This window comes from Somniosus microcephalus, chromosome 11, assembly GCF_052327205.1.
Source record: "Somniosus microcephalus isolate GS21.2 chromosome 11, FLI_Smic_1.0, whole genome shotgun sequence".
In the NCBI taxonomy this organism is placed as follows: Eukaryota; Metazoa; Chordata; class Chondrichthyes; order Squaliformes; family Somniosidae; genus Somniosus; species Somniosus microcephalus.
In genome coordinates, this window is record NC_140997.1 from 236285145 (window position 1) to 236305427 (window position 20283).

Consider the following 20283-nt stretch of genomic DNA (forward strand, 5'->3'; position numbering starts at 1 on the left):
TCAAGGCCACAGATGCCAGTATCCCCTCGTGTGAGTTGTGGGGCGGCCATCTTTGATCAAGGCCACCGACGCCAGCAATGCCTCATGTGAATTGTGGGGGCAGCCATCTTCTCCGCCATTTTATTCAACGTCGTGGGCGCCGCCATTTTGCCCACCACACTCGACCGCCACCTTGTCTCCAGACCCGACCACCGCCTCACCCGCAGACTACAGCAGCTCGCTCAGCCATACACTAGCCTCCGTCACACTGGACCAAGCTCGCCCGCATCACCTGTCCAAGTCCATGATGGACATCAAAGTAAACGGCCACGCCACGACCTGCCTGTTCGACAGCGGAAGCACGGAGAGTTTCATCCATCCAGACACGGTGAGCCACTACTCCCTCACTGTCCGGCCAACGCGCAACCGGATCTCGATGGCGTCGAGGTCCCATTCTACAGACATCAGCGGCTACTGTGCTGTGACCCTGTCGGTTAGGGGCACGGAGTATAAAAATTTTAAACTCCTCGTCCTGCCCCAGCTCTGCGCTGCCGTCCTACTAGGGCTGGACTTCCAATCCCACCTTCAAAGTGTCACTTTGGCATACGGTGGACCCCTCCCTCCACTCAGTCGACAACCAGCAGCCTTTAAACCGCCCACCGCGTACCACCTGCGGCCTATCCACCCTCAAGGTCCCGCCCCCCTCCCTGTTCGCTAACCTCACCCGCGACTGTAAACCCGTCGCCACCAAGAGCAGGCGGTACAGCGCCGGGGACAGAGCTTTTATTAGCTCTGAGGTGCAGCGTCTCCTGAAGGAGGGCATCATCGAGAGGAGCAACAGCCCCTGGCATGCCCAGGTCGTAGTCGTTAAGACCGGCAATAAAAACCGCCTGGTCATCGACTACAGCCAAACCATAAACCGGTACACCCAGCTGGACGCATACCCCCTTCCCCGCATATCTGATATGGTCAATCAGATTGCACAGTACCGGGTATTCTCCACCATCGACCTTAAGTCGGCCTATCACCAACTCCCTATCCGCCCAGAGGACCGCCAGTATACTGCCTTCGAGGCGAATGGCCGCCTCTACCACTTCCTTAGGGTTCCCTTCGGCGTCACCAACGGGGTTTCGGTCTTCCAAAGGGAGATGGACCGGATGGTTGACCAGAACGGGCTGCAGGCCACGTTCCCTTATCTAGATAACGTCACCATCTGCGGCCGCGACCGGCAGGACCACGATGTTAATCTGGAGAAATTCCTCCGTACGGCCGAACGGCTGAACCTCACTTACAATAAGGAGAAATGCGTGTTTAACACCTCGCGTCTCGCCATCCTCGGCTGTGTAGTAGAGAACGGAGTCATCGGCCCCGACCCCGAAAGAATGCGCCCCCTCATGGAGCTTCCCCTCCCCCACTGTCCAAAGGCGCTGAAGAGAACCCTGGGGCTCTTCGCCTACTATGCCCAATGGGTGCCGAATTATGCGGACAAAGCCAGACCCCTCATGAAGTCAACCTCCTTCCCCCTGACGGCAGAAGCGTGCGCAGCCTTCTCCCTCATAAAGGGAGACATTGCTAAGGCCACAATGCACGCGGTGGATGAGTCCATCCCTTTCCAAGTGGAGAGCGATGCATCCGACTTCGCCCTAGCAGCAACCCTTAACCATATCTTGTACTGGTCGGGTAAACTGAACGAACCCCCAGATGCTCTATCACGAAGTACATGCGCCAACGCGCAAATTGATAGACTGCAGACCCTCCACAACGACCTCTGCCACCCCGGGGTCACCAGACTTTACCACTTCATTAAGGCCCGCAACCTGCCCTACTCCATCGAGGAGGTCAGGACCATGACCAGGAACTGCCAAACCTGTGCCGAATGCAAACCGCATTTCTTTAGGCCGGACAGAGCAAGCCTGATCAAGGCCACCCGCCCCTTCGAGCGCTTGAGCATCGATTTTAAGGGGCCCCTCCCGTCCTCTGATCGTAATGTGTACTTCCTCAACATCATTGACGAGTACTCCCGTTTCCCCTTTGCCTTCCCCTGCCCAGACATGACCAGTACCACGGTCATCAAATGCCTGAACGACCTCTTCGCCTTGTTCGGGTTCCCGAACTATATACATAGCGACCGGGGCTCATCCTTCATGAGCGAGGAACTTCGCCAGTTCCTACTAGCGAGAGGCATTGCTGCAAGCAGGACCACCAGCTACAACCCCCGAGGGAACGGCCAGGTGGAAAGAGAGAACGCGACTGTCTGGAAGGCCGTTCTCTTAGCCTTAAAGTCGAAGGGCCTGCCAACCTCTCGCTGGCAGGAAGTCCTCCCGGCAGCGCTGCATTCCATCCGGTCACTGCTTTGCACGGCCATTAACGCCACCCCCCATGAACGAATGCTTGTTTTCCCCAGGAAGTCGACTACGGGAACCTCGCTACCAACATGGCTGACTTCTCCGGGGCCCGTCTTGCTGCGAAAGCACGTGAGGGCCCATAAAACGGACCCCCTGGTCGAGAGGGTGGACCTCCTGCACGCCAACCCCCAGTATGCCTATGTGGCATACCCAGACGGGCGGGAGGACACAGTCTCCTTACGAGACCTTGCACCCTCGGGCACCCCTGAGACACCACCGTTACCCCCCCCACCCCCCCAAATCCAGCCCAGGTAGACGGCATGCCGGAACCCCACGAGCCTTCGCCGACCACGCAGACACCAGCATTAACATCGGACACTGCACCACCGCCGCCGCTGCTGCGCCGATCAGAAAGACTTACGAGGCCTCCGGACAGACTGACATACCCGAACTGGTAGTACACTTCACCCCGCCGGACTCAAATCTAAACAAGGGATGAATGTGGTAAACCACTTTTATCGTTCACTATCGTTACACTATGGTTATCACTGTTTATATCGTTACACTATGGTTATCATTGTTTACACTGTTTCACTACACAAGGTCACCTCTTGTCACGCTGTTATACCTGGGCTGACCACAGCTGACTCCGCCCATGGCTCCGCCTACTTGCCCAGGTATAAAGGTGGTCGACTGGCTGGTATTCCTCCTTGTTGGACCCGATCACCCACGAGGGTGGGCTCTGTTATTTAGCCAATAAAAACCTATAGTTACTATCTTAACTCGTCGCTTTTCATTGGATGAATTGATAGGTATATCACCATTCTATTCTCATACCCTCTCATTTTCTTTTTCACTTCCCCTCTGACCTTTCTGTATTTAGCCTGATTCTCGGATGTATTTACAGCCTGACATCTGTCATACGCGCTCTTTTTCTGCTTCATCATACTCTCTATCTGTTTTGCCATCCGGGGAGCTTTGACTTTAGTTGCCCTGCCTTTCCTCCTAGTGGGAATGTACCTCGACTGTACCCGAACTATTTCCTCTTTAAAGGCAGCTCATTGTTCCATCACAGTTTTACCTGCCAACCTTTGATTCCAGTTTACCCGGGTCAGATCCGTTCTCGTGCATGGGCAGACAAGTGGCAGATGGAATTTAATAGAGAAGTGTGAGGTGATGCATTTTGGCAGAAGGAACAGGAGAGGCAATATGCACTTAATGGCACAGTTTTAAAGATGTAGAGGGACCTGGGAGTTAATGTGCTGGTATTTAAAGAATTAATACATTGTTTACAACAAATATACATTCCTTTAAGGCACAAAAAACCCACAGGAAAAGTGGCCCAACTGTGGCTAACAAGAGAAGTTAAAGATAGTATTAGATCAAAGGAAGAGGTCAAAAAGAGCAGTAAGCCTGAGGATTTTAGAATTCAGCAAAGGAGGACCAAGAAATTGATGATGAAAGAGAAAAAAGAATATATGAGTAAATTAGCAAGAGACATAAAAACAGATTGTAAACGTTTCTGTAGGTATGTAAATAGGAAGAGATTAGTGAAAGTAAACGTGGGTCCATTAGAGACAGACGGGAGGAATTATAATGGGGAATAAGGAAATGGCAGAGACATTAAACAAATACTTTGCATCTCTTCACAGTAGAAGACACATTCCAGAAATGATAACATAAGAAATAGGAGCAGGAATAGGCCACTTGGCCCCTCGAGCCTGCTCCGCCATTCAATAAGATCATGGCTGATCTAGGGCTCAAAGCCACTTCCCAGCCAGTTCCCCATAACCCTTCACTCCCTTGTAAAAATTTGTCTAAAATAATGGGAAACCAATGGTCTAGAGAGAATGAAGAACTGAAAGAAATCAGTATAAGTAAAGACATAGATAGTACTGGAGAAATTAATGGGACTAAGTGGCGACAAATCCCCTGGACCTGACGACCTGCATCCTCGGGTTTTAAGAGGTAGCTGCAGAGATAGTGGATGCACTGGTATTAACCTTCCAGAATTCCCTAGATTCTAGAACCGTCCCCAAGGATTGGAAGGTGTAACATTTGCATATTAAATTGTCATTGGCCTGCAGGCATCTGTAAGGAATACCTATTATATTCACGTGATCACATGCTGAGTTGTCATTGGCCTGCAGGCATCTGTAAGGACTATTGTTTTGGAAGACCCAGGCTAGGGTCCGAACTCCATCTTGTCCCCACTGGGCTGTATGATTGAGATCACAGACCTGATGCTTCATAAGAGTTTAAACTGTAATACTCCGTTGTCCTGCAATTTATTATTTTTGTACCAAGTGTGCAAAACAAGACATGGTGTCAGAACAGGGATTTGAAATGGACATCGTTGGAGCTCCCTTACCTCGAATGAATTGGGAATCTTTGAACTTACCTAGAGAATAGAGCAAGTTCAAGCAACACGTGGAATTGATGTTCTCGGGTCCATTGAAAAGTAAAGGGGAGGAAGAAAGATGCAGCTACCTACTCCTGTGGATCGGAGAAAAAGGGAGAGACATTTTTAACACATGGTCTCTCACCGTGGATGAAGCAAAGGTACTGAAAAGTTATTTTGACCGTTTTGAATCATGTGATGCCCAAGACAAATACGATATTCGCTAGGTACAAGTTTCAGGAGAAAGTACAAGGAGCTAGTGAGTCATTTGAACAGTTCGTGACTGAGTTAAAACTGCTGGTAAAAGACTGAATATGCCAATAAAGATGAGATGGTCAGAGACCGCATCGTGTTTGGAATACATTCAGCTAAAGTGAGAGAGAAACTTTTGAATGTTGGGTCCGGGCTAACGCTGGACAAAGCTATGGACATAGCTAGATCGCACGAGATAGTCCAAGCACAGTTGAAAACCATAACCGGCACCACGAGCAGTTTGCATGAACAGACAGTGCACGCAGTTAATAGACACACACCAAAGAACACCGCCCAGAGAGCGTGTTTCAGAGTTCTAAAAATGGGCGACGCAGACATAAAACGCTTCAAAAAACTGTGGAAACAACTGGCATGGAGAAAAGGAGCAATGCCCCGCCAAAGGAAGGCAATGTACTAAATGTGGTAAACAGAACCACTTTGCTAAAGTTTGCAGGACTGTTGTTGGAAAAGCAGTACACACAGTGAGTGACAGCCAAATGCCAGATAGAGAGCCAAATGCAGAGGAACTGTTTATTGATTCTGTGTCACAGAAAAAACAGATTTCAGAGACTGAGCAAGCCTATGCCGATATTGAGATAGGAAAACAGGGCAAAGAGCTTAAGTTTAAACTAGACACTGGATCTCAGGTTAATGTAATTCCTCTGAGTGAGTATCACAGCTTGAAGGATGAGTGTGAGCTACAGCCCACCTCACGCAGACTGACCAGCTATGGGGGTGAGCAGCTCATTGTAAAAGGCACATGTGATGAAATGCAAGTACAAAGAAAGCGACATGATGTTGGACTTTTACATTGTTGACACTCGAGCACCTCCAGTGCTAGGTCTAAAGGCATGTTTAGACATGGACCTCGTCAAGCTAGTACTATCATTGACAGCACCAGTTGAGAAGCAGACAGTCATGGAGGAGTTTGCTGACGTTTTCAAAGGAATCGGACTATTCCCAGGTGAATGCACTATTCACCTTGACCCAGCAGCAACGCCTGTGGTTTGCCCACCGAGAAGGATACCCCTTGCTCTACATAGTCGCCTGAAGGAGGAGCTGCAGAGCATGGAGAATACAGAAATCATCGTCCGGGAAACAGAACCGACGGAGTAGGTCAACGCGTTAGTAGTGGTTGAGAAACCACGTACAGGCAAGCTCAGAGTCTGTCTCGACCCCAGAGATTTGAACAAGGCTATCAAACGCCCTCCCTACCCTCTACCAACGCTAGATGACATCACACCCAAGCTAGTGGGAGCACGTTACTTCAGTGTAATGGACGCACGATCAGGATACTGGACTATCAAGCTCACGGAAGAGTCATCTAAGCTAACAACGTTCAACACACCATTTGAACGCTACGATTTCTGCGTTTACCATTTGGTCTTCTCTCGGCTCAGGATGAATTCCAGTGGAAGATTGACGAAACCTATGAAGGCCTCGACGGAGTAGTCGCAATCGTAGACGACATCCTCCTCTATGGCAGGAATAGAGAGGAACATGACAGGAACCTCCATGCGATGCTACAAAGATCACGGGAGAAAGGTATCCGGCTCAACCCCGAGAAAAGCATAATCAGATCCACCGAGATCAGTTATTTCGGGCATCGCCTCTCAACTGATGGCATTAAGCCGGATCCAGAGAAAATCTCCGCCATCAAGAAGATGGAGCCACCGAAGAACCGCGCAGAGCTAGAGACAATACTAGGCATGGTTAACTACTTAGCCAAGTTTGCCCCGAGCCTCTCCGAAATCAACGCACCCATGCGTCACTTGCTCAAACAATCCAATGGGTTCCTGTGGGACAAACATAACACAGCATTTCAGAAAATGAAAGACCTAATCTCCAGAGAACCAGGACCAGTTCTTGCCTACTTCGACCCCAACAAAGAGCTCAGACTACAAGTGGACGCGTCAAAGTACGGACTAGGTGCATCATTACTGCAAGAAGGAAAGCCCATCGGCTATGCTTCCAGATCTCTCTGACAGTGAAATCAACTATGCTCAAATCGAGAGAGCTATATGCAATTCTGTTTGGATGTAAGTGTTTCCACCAGTACGTCTATGGCCGACAAGTCATTGACTTGAGGGCTTGTGGTCAGATTCCACAATCATGAGGAAACCACTAGCCGCAGCCCCACCAAGGTGACAGAGAATGATTCTTCAGCTACAGAAGTACGACTTCACAATCATTCACCGTCCAGGCAAAGACATTCCTGTCACAGACACGCTCTCCAGAAAGTCTCTTAGCTACCAGGACAGCAGCCTCAGTGAAGGCATGGATGTGCAGGTGCACATGGTGTACAACAGCTTACCTGTGAGTGACTCAAAACTGAAGGAGATCCGAGCAGCAACAGAGAAAGATGCACAACTCACACTGCTGAGCAAAGTCATACATGAAGGATGGCCTGAGGAAAGGAGGAAATGCCCTCCGCGCATATCTGAATTCTGGAACCACAGAGACGAACTGTCACAAATCAACAGAATCAGCTTCAAAGGGGAGAAAATCATCATTCCTACCAGTCTCAGAAGAGATGTTGACAAAAATTCATGCTGGACATATGGGCATGGAAAAATGCAAACAAAGAGCACGTGACATTGTTTTGGCCCAGAATGTGCAAACACATTGAGGGCATTGTCGGAAAATGTTCCATTTGTCTAGAATGCCGCCCATCAAATGTCAAAGAGCCCATGATACCTCACCGTATCCCGGACAGGCCCTGACAGGTCGCGGCAACGGATCTGTTCACATGGAACAACGAGGACTGCATAGTGACTGTTGATTACTACAGCAGATTTTTTGAATTGGACAAGCTTCACAGCACCACATCTGCAGCTGTGATCCACAAGCTAAAGGCAGCCTTTGCCAGGCATGGCATGGTAGAGACTTTAGTCTCAGACAATGGCCCCCAATACAAATCAAGAGTTCGAGTCGTTTGCCAAGGCATGGGATTTCACACATGTCACATCAAGCCCACATTACCCTCAAAGTAATGGCCTTGCTGAAAAAACTGTCCAGATTGCAAAAACACTCATGGACAAAGCCAAAGCGGACAAAAGAGACCCCTACATCAGTCTCCTTGAGTACCGCAACACTCCGGTTGACAACTTCAAGTCATCAGCACAGCTGTTGATGAGCCGCAGACTTCGCTCAATCCTTCCAAGCACCAACCAGCAGCTGCAGCCAGAGGTCGTCAGCTGCAAGCAAGTGCATGCAAAACGTGTACAGAGACAACAACACCAAAAGAGATACTATGACAGGTCAGCTAGACTACTGCCGCCGCTGCACAATGGAGAATCCGTCAGAATCCAGGAGCATGACTACTGGAAGCCAGCAGTCGTCATCCAGCCAGCTGACACTGAGCGATCGTATCACGTCCGCACCCCAGAAGGACAGGTGTACTGCCGCAATCGCAGGCACCTCCTGAACACCAAGGAACAACACCGTCATTCCGACGAGAGGATCAGTTCAACAGAGTGTGATGAACAGAGCAATACACAAAACACATCATACTTAGCTGAACCTAAACCTGAACCTGAATTGTTGACCGATTCAGGAGCATGCTCAGTTCCATACCACACAAGGTCGGGACGAGAGGTCAAGCCTAGAGTTATCCTTGACTTGTGAACTGTCAAAGGGTGTAGGCGGATCGCTGCCCTAAAAAAAAAACTGTACATCATTATTGAAACGTTGAGATGCTTTCAGCGCTAGTTAAATGCTGAGTTTACTTATATGTTTATGCTACCGAAAACATTATGTAGAAGAAAGGTTTAAAAGTAATGCGTAACATTTTTCTTTTAAAAGAAAGGGGATGTAACATTTGCATATTGAATTATCATTGGCCCGCAGGCATCTGTAAGGAATACCTATTATTCACGTGATCACATGCTGAGTTGTCATTGGCCTGCAGGCATCTGTAAGGACTACTATTGTTTTGGAAGACCCAGGCTAGGGTCCGAACTCCATCTTGTCCTCACTGCTGTATGATTGAGATCACCGACCTGATGCTTCATAAGAGTTTAAACTGTAATACTCCGTTGTCCTGCAATTTATTATTTTTGTACAAAGTGTGCAAAACAAGACAGAAGGTAGCAAACATAACCCTGCTATTTAAGAAAGGAGGAAGAGAAAAAACAGGGAACTGTAGGCTGGTTAGCCTGATGTCAGTAGTAGACAAAATGCTAGAATCTATTAGGGATGTGGTAACAGGGTGCTTAAAAAATCATCATATGATTAGGCAGAGTCAACATGGTTTTATGAAAGGGAAATGGTGTTTGACAAATCGGTTTTTTGAAGATGTAACTAGTAGGATGGATAAGGGGGAACCAGTGGATATAGTGTATTTGGATTTTCAAAAAGCATTCGATAAGATTACACACAATTAGGACTCTTGGTTTTGGGGGTAATATATTAGCATGGATTGAGGATTGGTTAATGGACAGAAAACAGAGTAGGAATAAACTGGACTTTTTCAGGTTGGCAGGCTGTAACTAGCGGGGTACCGCAAGGATCAGTGCTTGGGCCTCAGCTATTCACAATCTATATTAATGAGTTAGATGAAGGGAATGAGTGTAACGTATCCAAGTTTGCTGATGATACAAAGTTAGGTGGGAAAGTAAGCTGTGAGGAGAACGCAAAGAGATATAGACAGGTTTACTGAGTGGGCAAGAACATGGCAAATGGAAGACAATGTGGGGAAGTGTGAAGTTACCCACTTTGGTAGGAAAAACAAAAAAGCAGAATATTTTTTGAATGGTGAGAGATTGGGAAATGTTTGCATTCAGAGGGACCTGGGTGTCCTTGTACATGAATCATAGAAAGTTAACATGCAGATACAGCAAGCAATTAGGAAAGCAAATAGTATGTTAGCTTTTGTTACAAAGAGATTAGAATATAAGAGTAAAGAAGTCTTACTACAATTATACAGGGCATTGGTAAGACCGTAAGGAAAGACATACTTGCCTTAGAGGGAGTGCAGTGAAGGTTCACTGGACTGGTTCCTGGGATGGGGGGGGGGGGAATTGCCCTATGAGGAGAGATTGAGTAGACTACTTAAGCAGTTTAAGTAAAGGGGAAAAGTTAAATATTTGGGATTCTGTTGGTTTAAGAGGAGTAAAACTAGGTTACACTGCAGTAGGAGTAAATTGGCACAGCAGGCAGTGGAAACCAGTTTTCTAACCAATCAGCAGGGGTGACTCATTTGGCTGTAAACAAACAAACAGTATAAAAAGACCAGTCCTAGTGCGCGCAAGCACTGAGAGCGAGTCATCAGAGAGTGCTGTGAGTTTGGGTAAGTGTGAGTTAGGGTAAGTGGGGTGTTAGGTGCTCTTTTCAAACTTTAACTCTGTGGGTTGTAGTTAATAAGGCCTTTCTGGTGCAGCGTAACTGTTGGTAAACCATTTAACTGGTGTAACTAGAGGGATTGATTTAATTTAAATCCAATTAATTAAAGGGGATACTAGCATCTAAAATCGGGCAGAGGGTGTCCATAACTAACAATAAAAAATGTAATTAATTACATAGAATGGAGCAGGTGATGTGTTACTGTTGCGAGATGTGGGAGCCGGTGGACCCCATTGAGGCTCACGGTGATTACATCTGTGATAAGTGTCTGCTGCTACAGGAACTCCAGCTCCATGTTGATGAGCTGGAGTCTGAGCTTCAGACACTGCGACACATCAGGGAGGGGGAGAAGTACCTGGACTCTGTGTATCAGGAGGTGGTCACACCTATGAAGTTAATTAATTCAAATGTAGCCCATGGTCAGGGAAAGGACGGTGTGACTACAAGTGCGGCAGGTACGGGGATCCAGGAGGTAGAGCTGGAGGAGCCGCAGCCCTTGCTCTTGTCCAACAGGTTCGAGGTTCTTACTCCCTGTGGGGACGGGAGCATGGACTGCAGGGAGGATGAGCAACCTGGCCACAGCACTGTGGAACGGGGGGCCATTCAAAAGGGGGGAGTAAATAGAAATGTTGTAGTGGTAGGGGATAGTACTAGGGGGATAGATAGAGTTCTCTGCAGCCGAGAGAGAGAGTCCCGAAGGCTGTGTTGCCTACCCGGTGCCAGGGTTAAGGACATCTCCTCTGGGCTGGAAAGAAACTTGCAGTGGGAGGGGGTGGATCCAGTTGTCGTGGTCCATGTTGGTACAAACGACGTAGATAGGACTAGGAAGCCGGTTCTGTTAAAGGAGTATGAGCAGCTAGGGGTCAAATTAAAAAACAGAACCTCAAGGGTAATAACCTGAGCCGCGAGCGAATTTGGCTAGGACAAATAAAATTAGAGTGTTAAATGCGTGGCTCAAAGACTGGTGTGGGAGAAACAGGTTTTGCTTCCTGGGACACTGGCACCAGTACTGGGCCAGGAGGGAGCTGTTCCGTTGGGACGGGCTTCACTTGGCCAGTGCTGGGGCTAGAATCCTGGCGGATCATATAACTAGGGCTGTAGAGAGGGCTTTAAACTAACTAGTGGGGGGGAGGTTCCTAGAGAGCAAATAATAAAAATGACAACAGAGAAGGTCATAGACTTAGGTAGCAGTGGGGAAATTAAAAACCAGAGCGTGTCAGGAAGGGGCAGAAGGTATGGAGTAAAAGGTAAAGTAATAAAAAGGGCAAAAGCAGCAACTAAGTGTCACAAAACATATTTGAAAGTTCTCTATCTGAATGCACGTAGCATTCGTAACAAAATAGACGAGTTAATGGCACAAATAACTACATATGGGTATGATCTTGTGGCCATTACAGAAACATGGCTGCAGGGTGAAAATGCCTGGGAATTAAACATACCAGGTTACTTAACGATCAGGAAGGAAGGGGAGGTGGGGTGGCTATGTTAATAAAGGAAGGAATCACTGTAATACAGAGAAATGATATTGGGTCAAAAGATCAGGATAATGAAACAGTTTGGGTGGAGATAAGGAATAATAAGGGGAAAAAAACACTAGTGGGCGTAGTCTATAGGCCTCCGAACAGTTGCAACTCTGTTGGACGGAGTATCAATCAGGAAATAGTTGAGGCTTGTAATAAGGGAACATCTATAATTATGGGGGATTTTAACTATCATATTAATTGGACAAATCAAATTGGGCAGGGCTGCCTTGAGGATGAGTTCATTGAGTGTATTAGGGATGGGTTTCTTGAGCAGTATGCAACTGAACCGACCAGGGGGCAAGCAACCTTGGATCTGGTCCTGTGTAACGAGACAGGATTAATTAAAAATGTCCTAGTAAAGGATCCCCTTGGAATGAGTGACCATAACATGGTTGAATTCCATATTCAAGTAGAGGGTGAGAAGGTTGGATCTCAAACAAGCGTGCTAAGCTTGAATAAAGGAGACTATGAAGGTATGAGAGCGGAATTGAGTAGAGTGGATTGGGAAAATAGATTGAAGGGTAAGACGATACATGATCAGTGGTGTACATTTAAGGAGTTATTTTACAACTTCCAAAAACAATATATTCCACTGAGAAGAAAAGGGTGTAAAAGAAAAGACAGCCATCCGTGGCTAAGTAAAGAAATTAAGGATAGTATTCGACTAAAAACAAGGGCATATAAGGTAGCCAAATCTAGTGGGAGGATAGAGGATTGGGAAAACTTTAAAAGACAGCAAAAAATAACAAAAAGATTGATTAAGAAAGGGAAGATAGATTATGAAAGTAAATTAGCAAAAAATATAAAAACAGATAGTAAGAGTTTTTATAGTTGTATAAAAAGAAAAAGGGTGGCTAAAGTAAATGTTGGTCCCTTAGAGGATGAGACCGGGAAATTAATGGTGGGAAATATGGAGATGGCAAAAACACTGAATGAATATTTTGTATCAGTCTTTACAGTAGAAGACACTAAGAATATCCCAACACTGGACAAACAGGGGGCTATAGGGGGGAGGAGCTAAACACGATCAAAATCACTAAGGAAGTGGTACTCGGTAAAATAATGGGACTTGAGGCGGATAAATCACCTGGACCTGATGGCTTACATCCTAGGGTCTTGAGGGAAGTGGCGGTAGGGATTGTGGATGCATTGGTAATAATTTTCCAAAACTCCCTGGACTCAGCAAAGGTCCCGGCAGACTGGAAAACTGCTAATGTAACACCCTTATTTAAAAAGGGCAGTAGACAGAGGGCTGGAAACTATAGACCGGTTAGCCTAACATCTGTGGTAGGTAAAATTTTGGAGTCCATTATTAAGGAGACAGTAACAGGACATTTGGATAATCATAATTTAATAGGACAAAGTCAGCATGGTTTTATGAAGGGGAAGTCATGTTTGACAAATTTGCTGGAGTTCTTCGAGGAAGTAACATATAGGGTGGATAAAGGGGAACCAGTGGACGTAGTGTATTTAGACTTCCAAAAGGCATTTGACAAGGTGCCACACAAGATTATTGCTTAAGATAAAAAATCACGGGATTGGGGGTAATATTCTGGCATGGATAGAGGATTGGCTATCTAACAGAAGGCAGAGAGTTGGGATAAATGGTTCATTCTCAGACTGGCAATCAGTAACTAGTGTTCTGCAGGGGTCAGTGCTGGGTCCCCAACTCTTTACAATCTATATTAACGATTTGGAGGAGGGGACCGAGTGTAACATATCAAAGTTTGCAGATGATACTAAGATGGGAGGGAAAGTAGTGAGTGAGGAGGACATAAAAAACCTGCAAAAGGACATCGACAGGCTAAGTAAGTGGGCAGAGATTTGGCAGATGGAATACAATACTAGAAAGTGTGAGGTTATGCACTTTGGCAGGAAAAATCGTAGAGCAAGTTATTATCTTAATGGCAAGAAACTGGAAAGTATTGAAGTACAAAGGGATCTGGGGGTCCTGGTGCACGAAACTCAAAAGGTTAGTATGCAGGTGCAGCAAGTGATTAAGAAGGCCAATGGAATGTTGGCTTTCATTGCTAGGGGGATAGAATATAAAAATAGGGAGGTATTGCTTCAGTTGTACAAGGTATTGGTGAGACCGCACCTGGAATACTGCATACAGTTTTGGTGTCCATACTTAAGAAAAGACATACTTGCTCTCGAGTCAGTACAAAGAAGGTTCACTCGGTTAATCCCGGGGATGAGGGGATGGACATATGAGGAGAGGTTGAGTAGATTGGGACTCTACTCATTGGAGTTCAGAAGAATGAGAGGCGATCTTATTGAAACATATAAGATTGTGAAGGGGTTGGATCGGGTGGATGCGGGGAGGATGTTCCCGATGATGGGTGAAACTAGAACTAGGGGGCATAGTCTTAGAATAAGGGGCTGCTCTTTCAAAACTGAGATGAGGAGGAACTACTTCACTCAGAGGGTGGTAGGTCCATGGAATATGCTGCCCCAAAAAGCTGTAGAAGCTACATCATTACATAAATTTAAAACAGAAATAGACAGTTTCCTAGAAGTAAAGGGAATTAAGGGTTACGGGGAGCGGGCAGGAATTAGGGCATGAGTCTAGGTTCGGATTGGACATGGCCCTGTGGGTAGCAGAGCGGGCCCAGGGGCCGTGTAGCCTGATCCTGCTCCTATTTCATGTGTCTAATTCTGTTAGATTCAGGAGATGGTTCTGTGATAGTAGATTGGCGGTTAGGATCAGATCAGCCATGATCTTATTAAATGGCGGAGCAGGCTCGAGGGGCCGATTGGCCTACTCCTGCTCCTATTTCTTATGTTCTTACTCGGCCTATATTCCTTCGAGTTTAGAAGAATGAGCGGTCATCTAATTGAAACTTATAAAATTCTTAAGGGGCTTGACAGGGTTAATGCTGAGAAGATGTTTCCCCTGGCTGGGGAGTCTAGAACCAGGGGTCATAGTCACAGAATAAGGGGTCGGCCATTTAGGACTGAGATGAGAAATTTATTCACTGAGGGCGGTGAATCTTTGGAATTCTCTACCCCAGCGGGCTGTGGATGCTCAGTCGTTGAGTATATTCAAGGCTGAGGTCGATAGATTTTTGGGAATCAAGGGATATGGGGATCGTGCGGGAAGGTGGAGTCGAGGTTGATGATCAGCCATGATCTTATTGAATGGCGGAGCAGGCTCGAGGGGCCGAATGGCCGACTCCTGCTCCTATTTCTTTTGTTCTTATGTAATGTCCCTTTAGTGAAGGAAACCTGCCGTCCTCACCCAGTCTGGGCCGATGTGACTCCAGACCCACAGCAACGTGGTATGACTCTTAACCGCCCTCTGAAGTGGCCGAGCGAGACACTCATTTGTATCAAACGGTTCTAGCGGTTCAAGAAGGCCGACCACCAGCTTCTCAGGGTTACTAAGGATGGGCAATAGATGCAGGCCTTGCCAGTGATGCCCACATCCCAAGAATCAACTTAAAAAAGCAGCTGTCCTTTCTTCTCCCATATTCAACCAAAACGCCGGTTAGTTTTGTGGATTGTGGATTCGATCAACAGCGGTGCCCACAATGCAAGTGCAGTCTCGAGATTAGCAGGCTTCCCTCATGGTTCACCTGAGCGGTGTGGGTGAGGAAGGTCCCAGGGCTGTTCTGGGTTACCTGATCTCTGATGGGGCGGCAGTAGAGGTGCTGCAATTGGCCTCCTAACCTCTAGGGTAAGGAGACATCCTGCTCCTCTACTGTCCAGTGGAAAGTACAGGTGTGTAAACGTCTGGTAAGGACAAAATTGGACTTGTCTGTGATATCTGTCCTTGGGGTGTGCACAACACTGGCAAGGAGGCATTTACTACCTGTCCCTAGTTGCCCTGAGGGCATTAAGTATCAAACACCTGACGTGGGTCTCTAGTTGCATGTAGAGCAGATTGGGCAGGGGTGTTGATGGTTGTACCGAGGGCCTGGGTGCTTGCAATCCGGCAGAAACTACCCGTAGCCATGGGCCAATCATCGGTATTTCGGGTATCGCGAGACTTTCACGAATAGATTTGCCTAGTTGGAATAAATTGTTACTGGGCTGCACTGTAACGTTTGTGATGCGCCATCAATTACTCAAAAGACTGAGGTTGAGCGAGTAACAATCAGGCTTTTATTAACTAAAGAATGAAGGTCTTGTCTCGAGTGGTCGACCCGTCCAGAATACTAAGGGACTGGGAGGTAGTCACTTATATACCTGGAATAGTGGGAGGAGTCAGCCGAGGCATGTCCAGACCTGTACCTAGTGGAATACACATACAGACACAGACAGGTATGACAGTGGTTTACCACATTCACCCCTTGTTTAAAAATGAGTCCGGCGGGGTGAAGTGTATTTAAAAGTTCGTGTATTGGAGTCTCTCCGGAGGTCTTGTCTGCCGCTGTGATCGACGTGGCGACGGCAGGGGTGGTGGAGCTTCTGGCGTCGCGTCCCGTGTAGGCTGGGGCCCTGGAGTGTAGTCCTCGTGGGTGACGGGCTCAGGCGTGCCGGCTGCTGGGGTTGGATATCGGGTCGTGGGGGGGGGTGGTAATGGGTAGTGGGTTACAGCGGTCCCCGAGGGTGCGAGGTCTCGTATGGAGACTGTGTCCTCCCACCCGTCCGGGTACGCAATGTAAGCGTACTGGGGGTTGGCGTGGAGGAGGTCGACCCTCTCGACCAGGGGGTCCGTTTTATTGGCCCTCACGTGTCTTCTCAGTAGTACCGGCCCTGGGGACGTCAGCCATGGCGGGTAGCGATGTCCCCGGTGTGGACTTCCTTGGGAAGACAAACATTTTCTCGTGAGGGGTGGCATTGGTGGCAGTGCAGAGAAGTGACCGAATCGAGTGGAGCGCATCGGGGAGCACCTCCTGCCAGCGGGAGGTCGGAAGGCCCCTAGACTTTAAGGCTAGTAGGGCGGCCTTCCAAACAGTTGCATTCTCTCTTTCCACCTGTCCGTTCCCCCGGGGGTTGTAACTGGTGGTCCTGCTTGTGGCTATACCCCTAGCGAGCAGGTACTGGTGGAGTTCGTCGCTCATAAACGATGAGCCCCGGTCGCTATGGATATAGCTGGGGAAACCGAACAGGGTGAAGAGGCTGTTCAGAGATTTAATGACCGTGGCACTGGTCATGTCCGGGCAGGGGATAGCGAACGGGAACCGGGAGTACTCGTCAATGATGTTGAGGAAGTACACATTGCGGTCGGAGGAGGGGAGAGGCCCTTTGAAATCGACGCTCAGGCGTTCGAAAGGGCGAGTGGCTTTTATCAGGTGGGCTCTGTCTGGTCTATAAAAGTGCGGTTTGCACTCAGCGCAGACTTGGCAGTTCTTGGTCATGGTCCTGACCTCCTCGATGGAGTAAGGCAGGTTGCGGGCCTTGATGAAGTGGAAGAACCTGGTGACCCCCGGGTGGCAGAGGTCATTGTGGAGGGCCCTCAGCCTATCAATCTGCGCGCTGGCGCAGGTGCCACGCGATAGGGCATCTGGGGGTTCATTGAGCTTCCCAGGCCGGTACAAGATCTCGTAATTGTAGGTGGAAAGTTCGATTCTCCACCTCAAGATCTTGTCATTTTTGATTTTGCCCCTCTGCTTGTTGTTGAACATAAAAGCAACTGAACGCTGGTCAGTGAGCAGGGTAAATCGTTTTCCGGCCAGGTAGTGCCTCCAATGACGCACAGCCTCCACGATAGCCTGGGCCTCCTTCTCGACCGCGGAGTGTCTGGTCTCTGGGCCCTGGAGGGTTCGTGAGAAGAATGCCACAGGTCTCCCCGCCTGATTAAGGGTGGCAGCCAGAGCGAAGTCGGACGCATCGCTTTCCACCTGGAAGGGGATGGATTCGTCCACTGCGTGCATGGTGGCTTTGGCAATGTCTTCCTTGATACGGTGGAAGGCTAAGCGGGCCTCTGCCGTCACGGGAAAAGAGGTGGACTTGATCAGCGGACGGGCTTTGTCTGCATAGTAGGGGACCCACTGAGCGTAGTAGGAAAAAAACCCTAGGCACCTCTTCAGAGCTTTTAGGCAGTGGGGCAGTGGGAGTTCCATAAGGGGACGCATCCGGTCCGGGTCGGGACCGATGACCCCGTGTTCTACAACACAGCCAAGGATGGCGAGGCGGTCTGTGCGGAATATGCACTTCTCCTTGTTATATGTCAGGTTCAGGAGTTGGGCGGTGCGGAGGAATTTCTCGAGGTTTGCGTCATGGTCCTGCAAGTCATGGCCGCAGATGGTCACATTATCTAGGTAAGGGAAAGTGGCCTGCAGCTCGTTTTGATCGACCATCCGGTCCATCTCCCTTTGGAAGACGGAGACCCCGTTGGTAACGCCGAAGGGAACCCTAAGGAAGTGATAGAGGCGGCCGTTTGCCTCAAAAGCAGTATACTGGCGGTCTTCAGGGCTGATAGGGAGCTGGTGGTACGCTGATTTCAGGTCAATGGTCGAAAAGACGCGGTACTGCGCGATCTGGTTGACCATGTCAGCTATGCGGGGGAGTGGGTAGGCGTCCAGCAGGGTGTAGCGGTTTATTGTTTGGCTGTAGTCGATGACCAGGCGTTGTTTCTCGCCGGTCTTAACGACCACAACCTGGGCTCGCCAGGGGCTGGAGCTGCCCTCAATAATCCCCTCCTTCAGGAGCCGTTCCACTTCGGTTTTGATGAAAACCCTGTCCCCGGCACTGTATCGCCTGCTCTTTGTGGCGATGGGCTTACAGTCAGGGGTGAGGTTAGCAAACAGTGGGGGGGGTGGGACTCTGAGTGTGGAGAGGTTGCATCTGGTGCGCGGCGGGCAATTTGGAGGCTGCTGGCTGCGGACTGAGTGGGGGGAGGGGGCCACCGTAACGCTTTTGAGGTGGCACTGGAAATCCAACCCCAGTAGAACGGCAGCGCAGAGGTCGGGCAGGACCAGGAGTTTAAAATTATTGAACACAGTCCCGTCTACTACTAGTGTCACCACGCAGTAGCCGCCAATGTCCGCTGACTGGGACTCGGAGGCCATAGAAATCCGCTGGTGCGCAGGCAGGACTGGGAGAGAGCAACGCCGCACCGTGTCGGGGTGGATGAAGCTCTCTGTGCTCCCGGAGTCAAAAAGACAGTTTATTGCATGGCCGTTTACCTTAACGTCCATTTTGGACCGAGCTAGCTGGTGCGGTCTCGTTTGGTCCAGCGTCACAGAGGCCAGCGTAGGGGTCGGTGTGTTGCTGCGAGTATCAGATGGGGGGGGGTTGGCGGTCTGCTGCGTCCCGGCTGGCGTCCAAGATGGCGGTGTCCATGATTCCCATGTGGCTGGAGTCGTCCAAGATGGCTGCTGCTGCGGTGGTTCGCACATGGCTGGGGTTGCCCAAGATGGCGGCTCGCACGGCCCACACGCGGCGCTGCTGGCGTTCGGGGTGGCTTTGGCCTTGCAGACGCTGGCGTAGTGTCCCTTTTTCCCGCAGCCCGAGCAGGTCGCATTCTTCGCCGGGCAGCGCGCTCTGGGGTGTTTGGCCTGGCCACAGAAGTAGCATTTCTGGCCTTGGGATACTGCTGTCTGGCATTGGGACACTGCTGCGGTAGTTGGGCCGTTGTTGGGCTGTGGCTGGGGTGGCACGGTGCTATGGGGCTGTCCTACCGTGTCCCAGGTTGTCGTTCCCCGCGGCGTCCACGGTGCAGAGGAGTAGGCATCCATGCCCCGGAAGGCTGCGTCCAGCGTTAGTGCGATGTCGGAGGCTTTGTCGAGGGTGAGGTCACTCTGCTCAAGCAGTCGCTGTCGGGTGTAGTTGGACCTGTGGCCCGCTACGAAGGCATCCCGGATCAGTTCCTCCGTGTACTTAGTGGGCGTTACCGCCTTACACCCACAGGCCCGGCCAAGCACGGACAGTGCTTGGAGGTATTCCTCAGTCGATTCCCCAGGTTGTTGCTTGCGACTCCCCAGAAGGTGCCTAGCATATACTTCGTTCACAGGGCGCGTGTACTGGGTCTTGAGGAGCTGGAGGGCGGCTGTGTACGAGGTCGCGTCCCGGATGACTGAGTACACTCGGTGGTTCACCTTGGAGAACAGGACAGACAGTTTGTCCGCATCCGTTTCGACCGCAGTGGAGGCAGTCAGGAATGTCTCGAAGCACGTGAGCCAGTGAGCAAACTTGGTGGAAGCGTCCGCTTCCTGACTGTCCAGGTCCAGGCATGCTGGTGTGAGGATCTTCTCCATTATAAAAAATTTAGTTAATAAAATTGATGCGCCATCAATTACTCAAAAGACTGAGGTTGAGCGAGTAACAATCAGGCTTTTATTAACTAAAGAATGAAGGTCTTATCTCGAGTGGTCGACCCGTCCAGAATACTAAGGGACTGGGAGGTAGTCACTTATATACCTGGAATAGTGGGAGGAGTCAGCCGAGGCATGTCCAGACCTGTACCTAGTGGAATACACATACAGACACAGACAGGTATGACAGTGGTTTACCACAGTTTGTGGAGCGAATTCCATTCTCATCATCCACT

General features: G+C 49.2%; 1 protein-coding gene across 6 annotated transcripts in view; it reads left to right on the plus strand.

Annotated features, from left to right (window-relative positions):
* Positions 1–20283, plus strand: part of usp19 (ubiquitin specific peptidase 19) — a 182276-nt gene that overhangs the window by 122460 nt on the left and 39533 nt on the right. The gene's annotated exons all lie outside the window — the stretch shown is intronic.